Here is a 13,643-nt window from a genome sequence, read left to right on the forward strand (position 1 = left end):
CTTACAAATCTTCAACACCCAGGCCAAGTGTTGTTTCCCTTGATATATGCTTCACTTCACCATTGGACCTGAGCAAAGTCAATACATGGGTCTTTTGATCAGACATCCACTTTAGTATTTTTGAGTCCAGTGGGTTTCTTGGGAGAGGTTTATTTGAGTGATGAGTTTAGAGAATGCTGCCTAGTAATGACAACTTTGAGCAGTGTCTTGAGATTTTACTGTTTCTTGTAGTTCTGCTCTAAGTGTCTGAAGAACCATTTTTATGATATATTTCTCTGAAGCTTGGTCTTCTTTCGGTATTTCTGCATCCATCTGCTTTGTTTCCTTCTTTGATAAAGGATGGCCGCAGGTGGTGTTTGTGATGATGATGATGATGTTTTAGTAGGGATGGCAGTGGTTGTGGTGTGTGTTAATGGTGGAGGTGCAAGTGATTTTGTGGGAACAAGAGTTGTGGTTGAATTAGTAACTGGCTTAGTTTTAGAAGCTGTGGTGGTTGATTGCCTTGTTTTTCTAACAGGACTCTTCTTTAATGAAGTACCAACCTCTTCTTTTTCTTTTTGCAGAACTATCTTTTTCTCAACCAAAGCTCTGCTCTCGTCCCTTACCCTTTTTAATATCAGCAGTGGTTTTGAGACCAACTGAATTGACTTGACTTTGAACGATCCTTATTTGTGTATCTTCATCATCTGCTTGAAATTTCAGGGTTTCATCACCTCCCTTTTCCTTTTCTTTGACAGATGTTTCAACAAAAGTTACTGAGAGATTTTCCTCAGAGTCATTTTCTCCCCCTTTTTGGCATCATCAACTCTTTCGAAGATAAGTGCATGGGTTGAAATAAATTCCATAGCTCATTTGCAGCAGGTGCTTGTGGTGGAGCAAGTGCTTGAGTTGGAACAGCAGTGGGTTGCACCATTTGTACTTTCAACAACTGATGCAGCATTTCTTAGATTTCTGCAACAGAGGTATCCAGTTTCTCAATTCTATCCGTCAATTCTAGGTACCTTAAACCATCACCCAATTTAATGGGATCATCTGATTTCCCACTAACAGTGGTTTTATCAGTGGTTGAGGTAGGGAGTGTACTCCAAACATTAACCACTGATGCCCCTTTTTCTTGGTACTGGGGTCTTTTTCCTTCAACACTTGACAACCTTTTGATGTTGCCAGTGGTCAAAACAGATCCACTGGTGGATGTCAGAGGTGCTATAGAAGGAATTGCCTCCAAGGAAGCCTTATTGATGTAACCATTGTCCAAATGCAAACCAGTGGGTTCAGCACTTGTAGTGGTTGCTTCACTTGGATTACCACCAAGAGTTACTTGTAACTCAAGGGGTGTAACCTCCTCAGTTGTTGCTGGGATAGCAGAGGTATAAGCATCAGACTCAGTCACTTGTTGGAGTATACCCTCAGTGATAGGTGGTTGAGAGGAACTGATTTATGTCTGAGTTATATCCAAAGCATGCAACAAGGTCATTATTGATGGTGGTATTTTTGTGAAATGATGATGGGAGTTGAAAGTGAATTTGTCCCGGGCAGTGGACTGTGGATGATGAAATCAAGTGATTCCAGAGCATCATAATTTGGTGTCCCAGTTCTTACAACCTGTTCTTTTCGAGAAGAAGCAGGAGGAGTTTGAGGCACGGGTTGAGACCTTTCTACCATCTGCTGTGAGGAAGTAGCAGCAGTGGTTTCTAGTGACTTTTGTGTTGTCACTGGCAGTTGCTCTGGGATCTCATCTTCCAGAGTTGCCTTTATTGTAGGTTTGGGGGGCTTTTGAATTTTATTTAGTTTTGGTCTTTTGGTGGATTTAGGTGTGGGTTTCACAGCAGTTGTGTTACTGCTGTGATCACCGTGAGCAGTGGGCTCAACAGCAGATACCTGAGGAGCAGTGGTAGCTGCTGAAATCTGCTCAGGCACCCCTGCTTTTGTTTTGAAAATTTTTGATAGCCTTGTAAATGTTTTCAAGTGTAAGGCCATTTATTTGAAAAAATTATGATGGCATCTTATGCACACAACTGTTGAATAACATCTGTCCACGTGTAACCTCTGTTGTAAATCAGTGTTTCGCACAAGCAGAGGATACACTTTGGCAGTGGATAGATTTTACTATTTAACAGAGTTTTAATGCAATCAGTGCTTTGAACAGACTTTGAGGATTCATTGAAAAATTCAATTTTAAGCTATTTTTAAGGTTATTTTTTAAAAAAAAAACATTTTAATGCTATTTACACATGGAACACAAGAAATCTTGCTTTAATCCATGTTTAGCACTCCAACCATAGGGATCAAGTTTTTAACAGTAGATGGATCCAATTTTTAAGTTTGTACATCTACCAGCTGATCTTTAGGATGGACATGTTAAAGATGAAATCAAACCTTTTATAGCAATCCCTCACAAAGTGATGTCTGATAATGAATGATGGTGAATCAATGAGATATTGAACTTTTGATGATATATTTCAGCTACTTGACTGCCCTGCATAAAAACAATCTTTTGAGCAACTATACCAAAATTCAATAACATATTTTGAAGTTACAAACAGTTGGACTTTTCAGCAACAGCAGCAGCATCATAATACTCTTTAATCAGTGGTTGTGGAAACATCTGCTGCATGTGTACAGTCAAAACACTAAGCTTATTGCCTAGGAATTGATATCCCCCTGATGTAGTCTTTTCACACTTTTGGTGCCTGCTTGTTTAAATATGATAAATCTTGACAATCATGCTCCTAGCATATGCAATGTTCTTTGAGGACCCACTTTTTGCCGAAAGGATTCTCAACCTTTGGCTGTGGCACAAGTTTTACAAGCTTGTTCTCACTGAACTGCTGAAGCTCTTCTTAGAATACAACTACCCAACTTTTTGTCTTTCAATGCTTTATGGCATTTTGACTTGTTGATGGAGTGGTAGAGAGTCAGGAAGAAGACACATGTTTTTAGGATAGCCTTTTTGAAAGAAACCTTTTCATTGATGTTTGCCAAGAAAATGGTGAAATGGTTGAGTTTTAAAGAGGATTTATGTTTTTAACAGGTGGAGCTGCAGATGTAAATCATCTAAGCTAACCACTGCTGGTGACTTTGATGATCCAGCAGTGACTTAAAATGGATGTGAAAGGATTTGAAAGAGGAGTTTGGCACACTGATAATTTTTATCCATTTTTGATGAATATTTATCAACAGTGGTTTGGTGAAGTAGTTGTAGAGAATTAGAAAGCAATTTTGATCAAACACTGTTTGTACATCAGTGGATGAGCTTTAACAGCTGTTTTGTACATCTGCTGCTCTGATGATGGAAATGATTTAGGTATCATGTCCAAGATCTGTTGATGATGAATGTGGGTCACCTGCAGAACCAAATACTTGACAAACACATTTTAAATGCAAGTTTATCAAAATTAATCATAACAGCAGGGTTTACAGGGATTTTTAATGCAGAGAATTCACTTGTTTCAGTCATTCAAGGTTTTACCACATATTTATTACAAGTTTTGAAGCTTTTATAGATTCTTGACAGTGGTTTAGTACCCCAGATGATGGAAACCTTTTTACTATGGCTACTCATTTTGTGTCATAATATTTGAATTAGAACATGAGCATCCAAGTATTTTAAGGTCTGTTAGCAAACAATCTTTGATCAGTGTTAAAACAAACTTGAGTTTGACATGACCTTGACACTTGCACCATTTCCTTTTGATCTATTTTCAAGGATATTATCACCAAAAAAAATAAGGGTCTGTATCCTGACAGGTGTTTGAACTTTTGCTATAAAAAACAAGTAAAAGTACAAAATATATCATTCTTAAGGAAAAATAAAGAATAATATATCCTGTTTTATTTAGAGAAAACTTTACAAAGAAAAAGAGTAAAAGTTTTCTGATAATAAAATCAATTAGATCTGGTGTGTCTCAAGAGTTAAAATAACTTTGAATAAGGTCAAGATCACTTCATTCTCAAGCTTAGGACAATGGTCAGTGGTTTGAACCAAAGTCCTGTAACCACTGTTTGGTACTATTTCCTTGTCAGTTGATTGTTACCATGAGGAGCCTGTTCACAAAGGTTTTGAAAGTTCTTTGTGAACCTTATTACCGTGTGAATAATTTCTAAGAAATTTGGCCTATTCCTCTTTATTGAAAATTATTTGAAGATACTTTTGTTACCTGAACTTCCCTGAAACAATGATTGTGCATGGTTGATTGATGACATTATGTTTGACCAAAAATGCAGATCTAATTTTGGTTTTCCTTTTGTAGGATTAACCTGTGGACTCTTAAGTGTTTTGGGTTTATACTCTTTTCTTTTGAATTCAAAAGTTTTGAGATAAACACACTTTTGAGTTTTTGTAATTTTTCTTCTTTCCCTTTTTACCCTTTCCATAGAAGAGTATTGAAACTTTTACTGGAAGGTTTTTCAAGGAAAGAATACTCAATCCAAAATCATTTTCAGCAATGTTTTGAGAGATTTGGACATTTTTGCACTAGCTTATGCCAAATTCCACATTACTCATGATCTGGATATTTTGACTGCTGATTTTCTTAATGTATTTTTAACATAGTTGATTTTTGGTCCTTTTTAGAGGATTTTCAACCTGTTTTTCAATACGTAAGATCTAAATAGCTAAAGTTTTAGTTTTCCTCTTTTTATGTTAACAAAGACACTAGTGCTTTTATCCGCACATAGGCTTTTGTCAACCATGAGGTGAACACCTAGGCTGCAGTTATGATGAAAACAACACAAGCTTCATAATAACAATTGAAATCAATTTTGTAAAAAAAATAATCAGACCAAAGTCACCAGACGAGTTTCCAGATCTGAAACTATTGGTAATTTATGCATGACATCACTTGTTATGTGAAGTTTGTGTGTCTTATGACATCTTGGTTGTTTTACAGAGTTTTTGAGTAATCATTTTGAACATGATTTCTCGTTACTCTGTTTTTCAACTGAAATACGACCAACCTTAGTATCAATGAATTGTGAGCTGAACTGTCATGTCAAATTGATTTGTTAGATCGAATTTGACTGTCCAAGCTCTGATACCAATTGTTAGGATCTGGGGCCATCATGATTGTGTTTGTTTGTATAAATTGAACAGTAAGAACATATGAAATGATGTAAAGTGCAGCGGAAATGGATACAAACTTTGTAAACACAATCAAAGAAGAGAATAGTGTGATAAACAATTGCTTTTCATTAAGTTGAAAGATTGAAATACAAAGCAAATGATTACAGCATGTTTACAGAACTAAGCTCCCCCTCAGCCTGATGCCCAAGGTTGGTTGCACAAGATGAAAGGATTGGACTGGAGAAGAAGAATCCACTCAGTCAATCAAATGTAACAGTACAGAGTACTGTTCCATTTATAGGCAATCCAATCCACTGACGCATCTCAGCTGACGTCACCATGAAAATGACATCTAACAACCTAACAAACTCTATCTACTAATCTATACAACTATTGCTTTTCTAACTACTGCTATTATATTGTATTACATGAGATAAATATAAACTGCTGCTGCATCCTTCCACTGCTGTGAACCCAGCAGTACTTGTCATGATCAGCAGTGCTTGAACCAACGCAGTAGATTGAGCAGCAGAGCTATTAGTCTTCATCACTCCTTGTGTAGAATCAGCAGTTGTAGGTCAGCAGATGTTTATAGAAGCAGTACTTTGGAGCATATCAGATGTTTGAGCCACATTCAAGGGGAAAGTTTAGAGTAAACCGCTGCTTATGATGAATCCACTGTTTTGAATCAGTTTTGGCTTTACATCATCTGTTCCTCTGTAGGGTTCAATCCCAACATAACGTAACTCAAACCCGTAAATACAAAAGCAAGGCACGGCCCGTTCGTTTAATAGACATTAGTACGGTGTAGGTTATCGTGTAGGTGACAAGGTTGAGTACGAGCACAGAAGACGCACTACAGTGAGTTCATGTCCCCCTTTTCTCTTAACTATTTTTAGTTTTATACTTCGGGGGTTGAATACATGTTACAAATTATTACAGACATTTTATATATGGTATGGTTAGCTTAAGGAGGGTATACTACTTAGATCATGTGAGTGGTGGGTACAACACTTAAGGCCATTAATCCTCGTCGTAGGACCGAGGGACATGAGTGATAGATCTATTTGGGTATAGCGAGCCCACACCCATGAGGCCAGGGTGGCCCATAGTGGTGACTATGTCTTCTAGCCGGAAGCCCGGTGCAACTCCGCTAGGTTTGAGTTTTCCTGCATCACTTCACACATACCAGTGGCTTTGCAACCCATTGGTGATCTCTTTTTCCTTATTGCTACATACCAGGGACTTTTATACATACAGACATACTTTAAAGTTTTATACATACTCACATACACATGAACTCGCTCAACTTTTGTTGATTTTTCAAACTACATGTATTTCAGGAAACTAAGGGATCTGGCAAGTGTCTGCATACGTGTCAAGCTGCGTTGAATAAAGATGTCATCCAGGGTAGTAGGTTTAGGAGGTGTAACCCTTACCTGGACGGGTTACATGTCTTTAAACCACGTTTTATTTAAAGTCTTTTGTTGTGTCTTATGAACACGTTTTAAGCAAGTATGGTTTCTAACTTATCTTAAGTGTCGACATTTTCAAACAATGATGTTGTGGTATTATTAAACTGAATGAATGGATGAACATCTTGTGTTTTATTTTCATATAGCATTGTTATGATTGTTACTATGGTATTAAGAAGTCACACCAAATAATCCACGCTTCCGCAAAAGCCAGGGTGTGACAACTAGGCGGTAGGGGGGCTCCAATTCCAGGTGTCAACTAATGCCCCAACCCAAGCCCAACCCAAGCCCCATCATACCCCACGGTCTTATATGGATACCAGTCTTGTCATCCAGGAATTTATTTCCTCCGCCTCTGCACCACCAATAACCCTAACCTAGCGTCATTATTCCTAATACAAATTTTTCTTATTTGAAATAGCTTTTTTATTTCATTCCAATTATCAGGGCAAATTACATAAGGATAGCGGGTAGACGAGCAACAAACTGCGCCGCCATCTCTTTCTGAATAGAAAACCCTAATCTACTAAAAACAAAGCCTCGCCCCTGAGGGGTCGAAAAGTTGCTGTGGACCACACGTTGAACTCTAGACAAGAACCGAACTGCCTCCGGCGCCAAGGAGCCGAACGTGTCGAACGCCAGGGGGACAAAGGCATGTTGATTATCCTCACAAGCTTTCGCGTGCTTTTCCACCTTCTTTGACTCTGCTTTCAATACCGCTTGCCTCGCCACAAACCCATTTTCCCGGAACCCGGCTAGTGGGGATACATCTGTGAGATCGACACAAGCATGTTTCCCGCCCTCCCAACCAAAAACTAGCACGTCAGCTGGGCGTAGGGTGGATCTCCCCTCTGACGGGTCTGTAAGAAAATTAACCGGTGCCTCTGACGGGTCTGTAACAAAATGAAAACCCGAAAAAGATCTCAAGAAAGCTTACCAACTTCTCATTGCTCATCAAATTGCAAATGGAAAAAGGTAATATGAATCTGTTCATAGATTTCAATATATGTTTATTCAATTGGTAATTCAGGGCGATGCGCAACAGGCTTCCTTAGTCAAAATTAGGTCAAACTTTTTTTGAGAAATCATGAAATTGAGTTAAAAATGATACAAATGAGCAAATTTCCAGCCAGATTCCTGCGATTTGGAGATTCCGACGTGTCTACGGCGACTTTCGGGCGAGTCTCCGGCGAAAACGAAATAGTTGATGAAAAAACACTATTTTGTGTATATAATCAATTGCGCTTTTATTTTTTGAGTCCCACTCTTTTTTTGCGCCTATCGCCTAGGCCCTAGGCAGAGCTAATCGCCTTGAGTGTGCCTCGCGCCTTTGATAACTGTTTATTCAATTGGTATCAAATTGGTTTTTTTTTCCCTGGGGTAGATGGATAATTCGGAATGGTGTCCATGAACAATTATTGACACTATTAGCCAAGGTGCGCGATGAAGAAGAAGTGTCTATGGGGACAGATACCAATAACGCATTTTATAAAAATTTGCTGCAAGACTTTCAGCCGATCTAGCTATTCCTATATCAGATGATGATGTTGCCGACCGTGTGCGTCATCATAGAGTTGTTTTTAAAAGTTATAGGGTGAGTTTTTATCTAAGTCAAGCTTAAAAGTGTCAATATTTGATAGGAAAAACTGGTTGCTAAAAATGTACATCTTTTGTGATTTGCAGGCTAATCCGGCTAAATTCCAGCATACTCATATTGGCAGTTCTGAATACGGACAGTTGCTTATAAGATGCTTCGGTATTGAGAAGAAGAACATAAGAGTCCCGCGAAATCTGGGAAGCAGGCAATCTCGCAGTTTCGATAGCACTTCCTCTGTAGCTCGAACTGCAGCTGCGGTAGCCACCGACCCCAAAATAACATTGGAGGACGAGCTTGCCCGTGTTCTTTCACACCTACATAGCCAACATGGGCTGGATGCCAACAGATTAACGCTCTTTTCATCTTTCTGTGAGCGAAAACAGTTGGTCAGTCGAGTGTTTTTGAACTTGGAAGGGCATGCCGAGAGGTTCAATTTTATAAATGATCTTGATCTGAGTGGTTATACCAGTAAGCTTATTCGCTTTTTAAGCCCCTCATATGGTATTATTTGTTTATGTGATTTAAATTATATTTGTATATTGCTAGAATGCGATTAAGAGCTGAAATAGATACGTTGATTGGTTTTAATAAGCTTGATTAGAAATTAAATAAACCAAAATAAACCATTTGGCATGTATCAAAAGTATCTGTTTGGTGAATGGGCTAAGTTTGACTCAAACGGGTCAAAGAAGTCATAATGTGCAAAATGACCTCAACATACTTCATGAACGTATAATTGCTTGATTAGAAATTAAATAAAGCATTTGGCATGTATCAAAAGTATCCGTTTGGTGAATGGGCTAAATTTGACTCAAACGGGCCAAAGAAGTCATAATGTGCAAAATGACCTCAACATGCTTCATGAACGTCTAATTGCTTGATTAGAAATTAAATAAACTATTTGGCATGTATCAAAAGTATCTGTTTGGTAAATGGGCTAAGTTTGACTCAAACGGGCCAAAGAAGTCATAATGTGCAAAATGACCTCAAGATACTTCATGAACGTCTAATTGATTGATTAGAAATTAAATAAACTATTTGGCATGTATCAAAAGTATCCGTTTGGTGAGTGGGCTAAGTTTGACTCAAACGGGCCAAAGAAGTCATAATGTGCAAAATGACCTCAACATACTTCATGAACGTCTAATTGCTTGATTAGAAATTAAGTAAACTATTTGGCATGTATCAAAAGTATCCGTTTGGTGAATGGGCTAAGTTTGACTCAAACAGGCCAAAGAAGTCATAATGTGCAAATTGGCCTCAGTTTCCTTGACATAATCTTGACATGAAAGAGTCGTTTTATGAGTTTGTTATTAGATAGTGTCCGTCCGTAGTCTTTAAATTTCGGTATCTTTGTATCGTTTGCAAATTAAAAGAGCTGTGGGGGACTGGGACTCTTGCTGTTGTCTTCCTCTTCAAGGTTCAAGCTTATTTCAAATGGTGTTAAGACAATTTCTAAATTTTTAAGACAATTTTTAATGTTTTTAGCTGTATGTTTTAAGACAATTATTTTTAATGTTTAAGTCGTCAGCGAAATATCCCCTTCTAAGGTTGACGAAAGCCCCGCATCATTTCCACACAGACCGGTATTTGAATGTAAAAGTCGATAAATACCGGTACCTGTAGTTACGGTGTCGAACCGGTACCTGTAGGTACGGTACCAGGATTAAGGATACCCCTTAAGGTTTCATTGGAAACCAAAAAGTGGGAACAAGGTCTTCATTAAGGATCCCTCTTAAGGTTTCATTTAAAAAATAGAGATATACACTATTTAGATAGAGGGCTGTTTGGCAACATCTGAATGGTTAAGTACTGAACCAGTAAGAGGTCTGAGCCATTAAGTGATTAAGTGCTGAACCAGTAAGAGGTCTGAACCATTAAGAGCATATATAATGCTTAATGGTTCAGATGCAAATGTCTGACCAATTCAGATTGGAGGTCTTAACCATTCAGACTCTGTATAAATCTTAACCATTCAGAGGCAAATGTCTGAACCATTCAGACATTTGCTCGTGAAACAAACAGTCTGAACCATTAAGTGTTTAACCAGTAAGAGGTCTGAACCATTAAAAGCCTCACTATCACTAAGAGGTAAACAAACAGCACCAGCCCCAGAGAAAGATAAAGATAGACAGAAATCGAAAGAGAGATTCAGCGAGAGATAGAGGGAGACAGGGGAGGCCGAGAAAGAGGCTGGGTAGTAACCTAGCTGCGATTGGCGGCAATACCACTGTTTCAAGTGGTCGTGGTGACCGGAGGCGGAAATCACGGTGGCCAGTGGTGGCCATGGAGGTTGGAGTTGACTCGTGGTGGTTAGAAGATGATGCAGCAACCTTAAAACACTTCCATCTTCCTCAAGTTGGACAGAAAATTGAAGGTAACTACTTTAACCTAAATAAATGTAAATTTCTTTTAGGTTTGTTGGTTGCATGTTTGAACTAAAATTGGAGAGGAGGATTGAAAATCTAGAATAGCCAAGTGCATGTTGCAACTAGTTGGAGTCCATTAGATATACCATTGTGTTAATTGGATTTATAAAGATGATCAAAAGCATGTAAATTGACTCCTAATATTTTTGACAGCTTTGACTTTTTCTGTCAAAGTCAAACGATGGGTTAAAATGGAAATTAGTAGGAATATCTTTGATATATGATGAAATTTAATTTGCATTCATGAAGTACAAGTAGTAAGGAGTTAGAAACGCCAAAAAACATGCAAATGAAGCTATTTAAATTGGTGTAATCATTTAGCCTAAAAGAGGGACAAAAATGACTTTTAGTAGAAGTCTAATTTAACAAGAATTAACCACTGGGTGACAGCCCAGTGGCCACCGACACCCGCCTTAAAACCGGAACGAGGGCCCAAGAGGTCTCGGGTTCGATACATGTGTCGGACCCCTCGTTGATGGTTATGGGGATTTACAGCCAGGAAGCCTTGTCGGGTGGTGACCTGGGAGGGGAGATCCCCTCCGCGGTCGGGGGTACCGTGCAATTATCTTTTTTTTTTAATTTAACAAGAATTGGAATTTCTTGTGTATGGTCAAGAAACAAGTTGTAGTTGGTTACTTGGAACAAGAACCTGTTTATATATGATAATCTTAAAGCTCAAACAAGTTGATTAAGGAAAGAGTGGAATGGAATCACGAATTCCATCTTTTAATAAAGAGGGTAAAAATGAGATTTTTGGAGATTTCTTCAAAGAATGGTCAAAATGGATCAAGTAATGATCCAATACACTTAGAATAATAATTATAAAGTGTTGTGAACATTTTCATAGAAATTTGATAGTAAAATATCAAGTTTTTAATTTTTATAACGGTTTTCATTTTTAGAAACTTTATCGATTTATAAAGCTAAAAATGGCATAAAAAAAGGATCCAATGAGATATGTTTTGAAATCTAAGCATTAGTAATGACTTATAAACAGGTTTGGACCAGAAAGTCATTAAATTAACATGCTAAATCCCGAGAAATCACGTTTGGGCAAAGTAGGATGCCTAAATGAGAGAAAATGGTCACGTTTGGGTAATATTTTCGTGTCTTAACAATGAGATATATTTTCGAGTGTTCGTCATGCTTATCAGTTTAAGCTTCGTTTTGATGTTATTTGACTGAATCACTTGTTTCGTACTTTCGTGTGTAATTTTGAGCTTTCGTTGTGCTTGATCTGGAACATATGGTGAGATTAGACCTTGCTATAACTTGTATAATGATGTTGACAAGTTATTTATGGTTGTTTGAATAGTCTGTACTGTATTAGATGATAAACTGTGACTTTTTTTTATGATTTTCGTCTAGTTACGTGCGTTTTCTGGCAGAAAAAGTAAACGGCGCACTCAATTTCGTCAACTGAAGATATTTTTTGGTGCGAAATTGTTAGAGGATTTAGGTTTAAAATTCAGCATTGAAACTATCGTGATATACTTTTCTTAATTCATCGTTCTGCTAAAATAATTGTGTTCTACTGTTGATTCGGGTATGAAATAGGAATGAATTTAAGCGTAATTTTGATGTACCAAATGAATTTTGATTCGGGTACGGTTCGGTACCGGTACCCGGTACCAAATGAAGTTCATTGTCGGCAAACATATAATATTGGTGGTATGAGATGCCGGATGTTACAAAATCAGTTTAATTTGTGAGTTTTCTTGCTGAATGTTATTGGTAAATCAATTTAGTTATTGACCCTTTCAACATCTTTACTCTGTTTGTGATTTGCCTTTACATAATCAGTTGATAAATCAAGCTAGTGGGTTATTTATTTTATTTTTTGGGGATTTTTATGGAAATAACAGTTAATCTGCAATGACAAGTGAAGTAGAATCACTGACCCAATTGAGAAAAATCTTAATTTATCATTTATCTTGTTGATTCATAGTTATAATCTTGTGTTGCAGGTTGTTTATGACAAAGGCAGTGGAAGAAGCAGGGGGTTCGGCTTTGTAACCATGTCAACCGTCGAAGAAGTTGAGGCGGCTACACGACAATGATTGGAATGGCAGGAACTCGACGGGAGGCAATTGAGGGTGAACTCCGGGCCACCACCAAGCAAAGGAGACTCTTTCTCTAGAGGGCAAAGAGACGGTGGTCGTGGCGGCTACAACAGTGTTGTAGGTGGTGGAGGGAGAAGTTATGCAGCACAAATAAGGTTTATGTTGGAAACCTTGCTTGTAGTGTGGACAATCTGGCTCTTGAAACCTTGTTTCAAGAGCAAGGAAATGTCATGGAAGTTCGGGTGGTTTATGATAGGGGCAGCGGTCGGTCAAAGGGTTTTGGTTTCGTGACGTATGGTTCGATGGATGAGGTTAATAAAGCTATTGATTCAATGGATGGCCTTGTAAGTATTGTTTTATATAAGCATTTGATATATTCATATGTTTGTTTCTTACATTTAAATTTTTCGTACAATAGTGTTAGTTTTGTGATCTTTGATGTTATAGGGTTGGTTCACCATTTATTATATTTATACATTTCTTTTATGTTTATGTTGTATTGGTTTATATATATATATATATATATATAGGTAGAGGATCCTGTAAAAAAAATTTAGGAAACTCTGGAAACTCAAAGCTCCCGACTTTTTTTTTTTTTTTAATAACACATGTAATATACATGTTTTTAAGAGTTTTGGGCCAAAAAAAAAAAGCGCCGAGTACTTGTTTTTAAAAAAAATAAACAAGTTCCAAAAACTTCGTTGACTAACATGTGTTAGACAAAAAATGCTGAAAGTTGCTGATTGTTTTTTTTTTTTAAAAAAAACCCTTCGGCGCTTTTTTGATTTTTTTGGCCCAAAACTCTTAAAAACATGTATATTACATGTGTTATTTTTTTCAAAAAAAAAAAAAGTCGGGAGCTTTGAGTTTCCCGGGTTTCTTAAATATTTAGGGTTTTCTATATAGACCAACCCTATATATATATATATATATATATATATATATATATATGTATATTTGCTATATTTTGTGTGTCACGACCCCCGACCCCATCCTGGCCGGAATCGGTGCCGTGAA

At 37.6% G+C, this 13,643-nt stretch overlaps 1 pseudogene; it reads left to right on the forward strand.

Annotated features, from left to right (window-relative positions):
* Positions 1 to 339: 339 nt before the first annotated feature.
* On the forward strand, positions 340 to 13,081 carry LOC110910981 (annotated as a pseudogene).
* Positions 13,082 to 13,643: the final 562 nt, after the last annotated feature.

This window comes from Helianthus annuus, chromosome 15 (assembly GCF_002127325.2).
Source record: "Helianthus annuus cultivar XRQ/B chromosome 15, HanXRQr2.0-SUNRISE, whole genome shotgun sequence".
Lineage (NCBI taxonomy): Eukaryota > Viridiplantae > Streptophyta > Magnoliopsida > Asterales > Asteraceae > Helianthus > Helianthus annuus.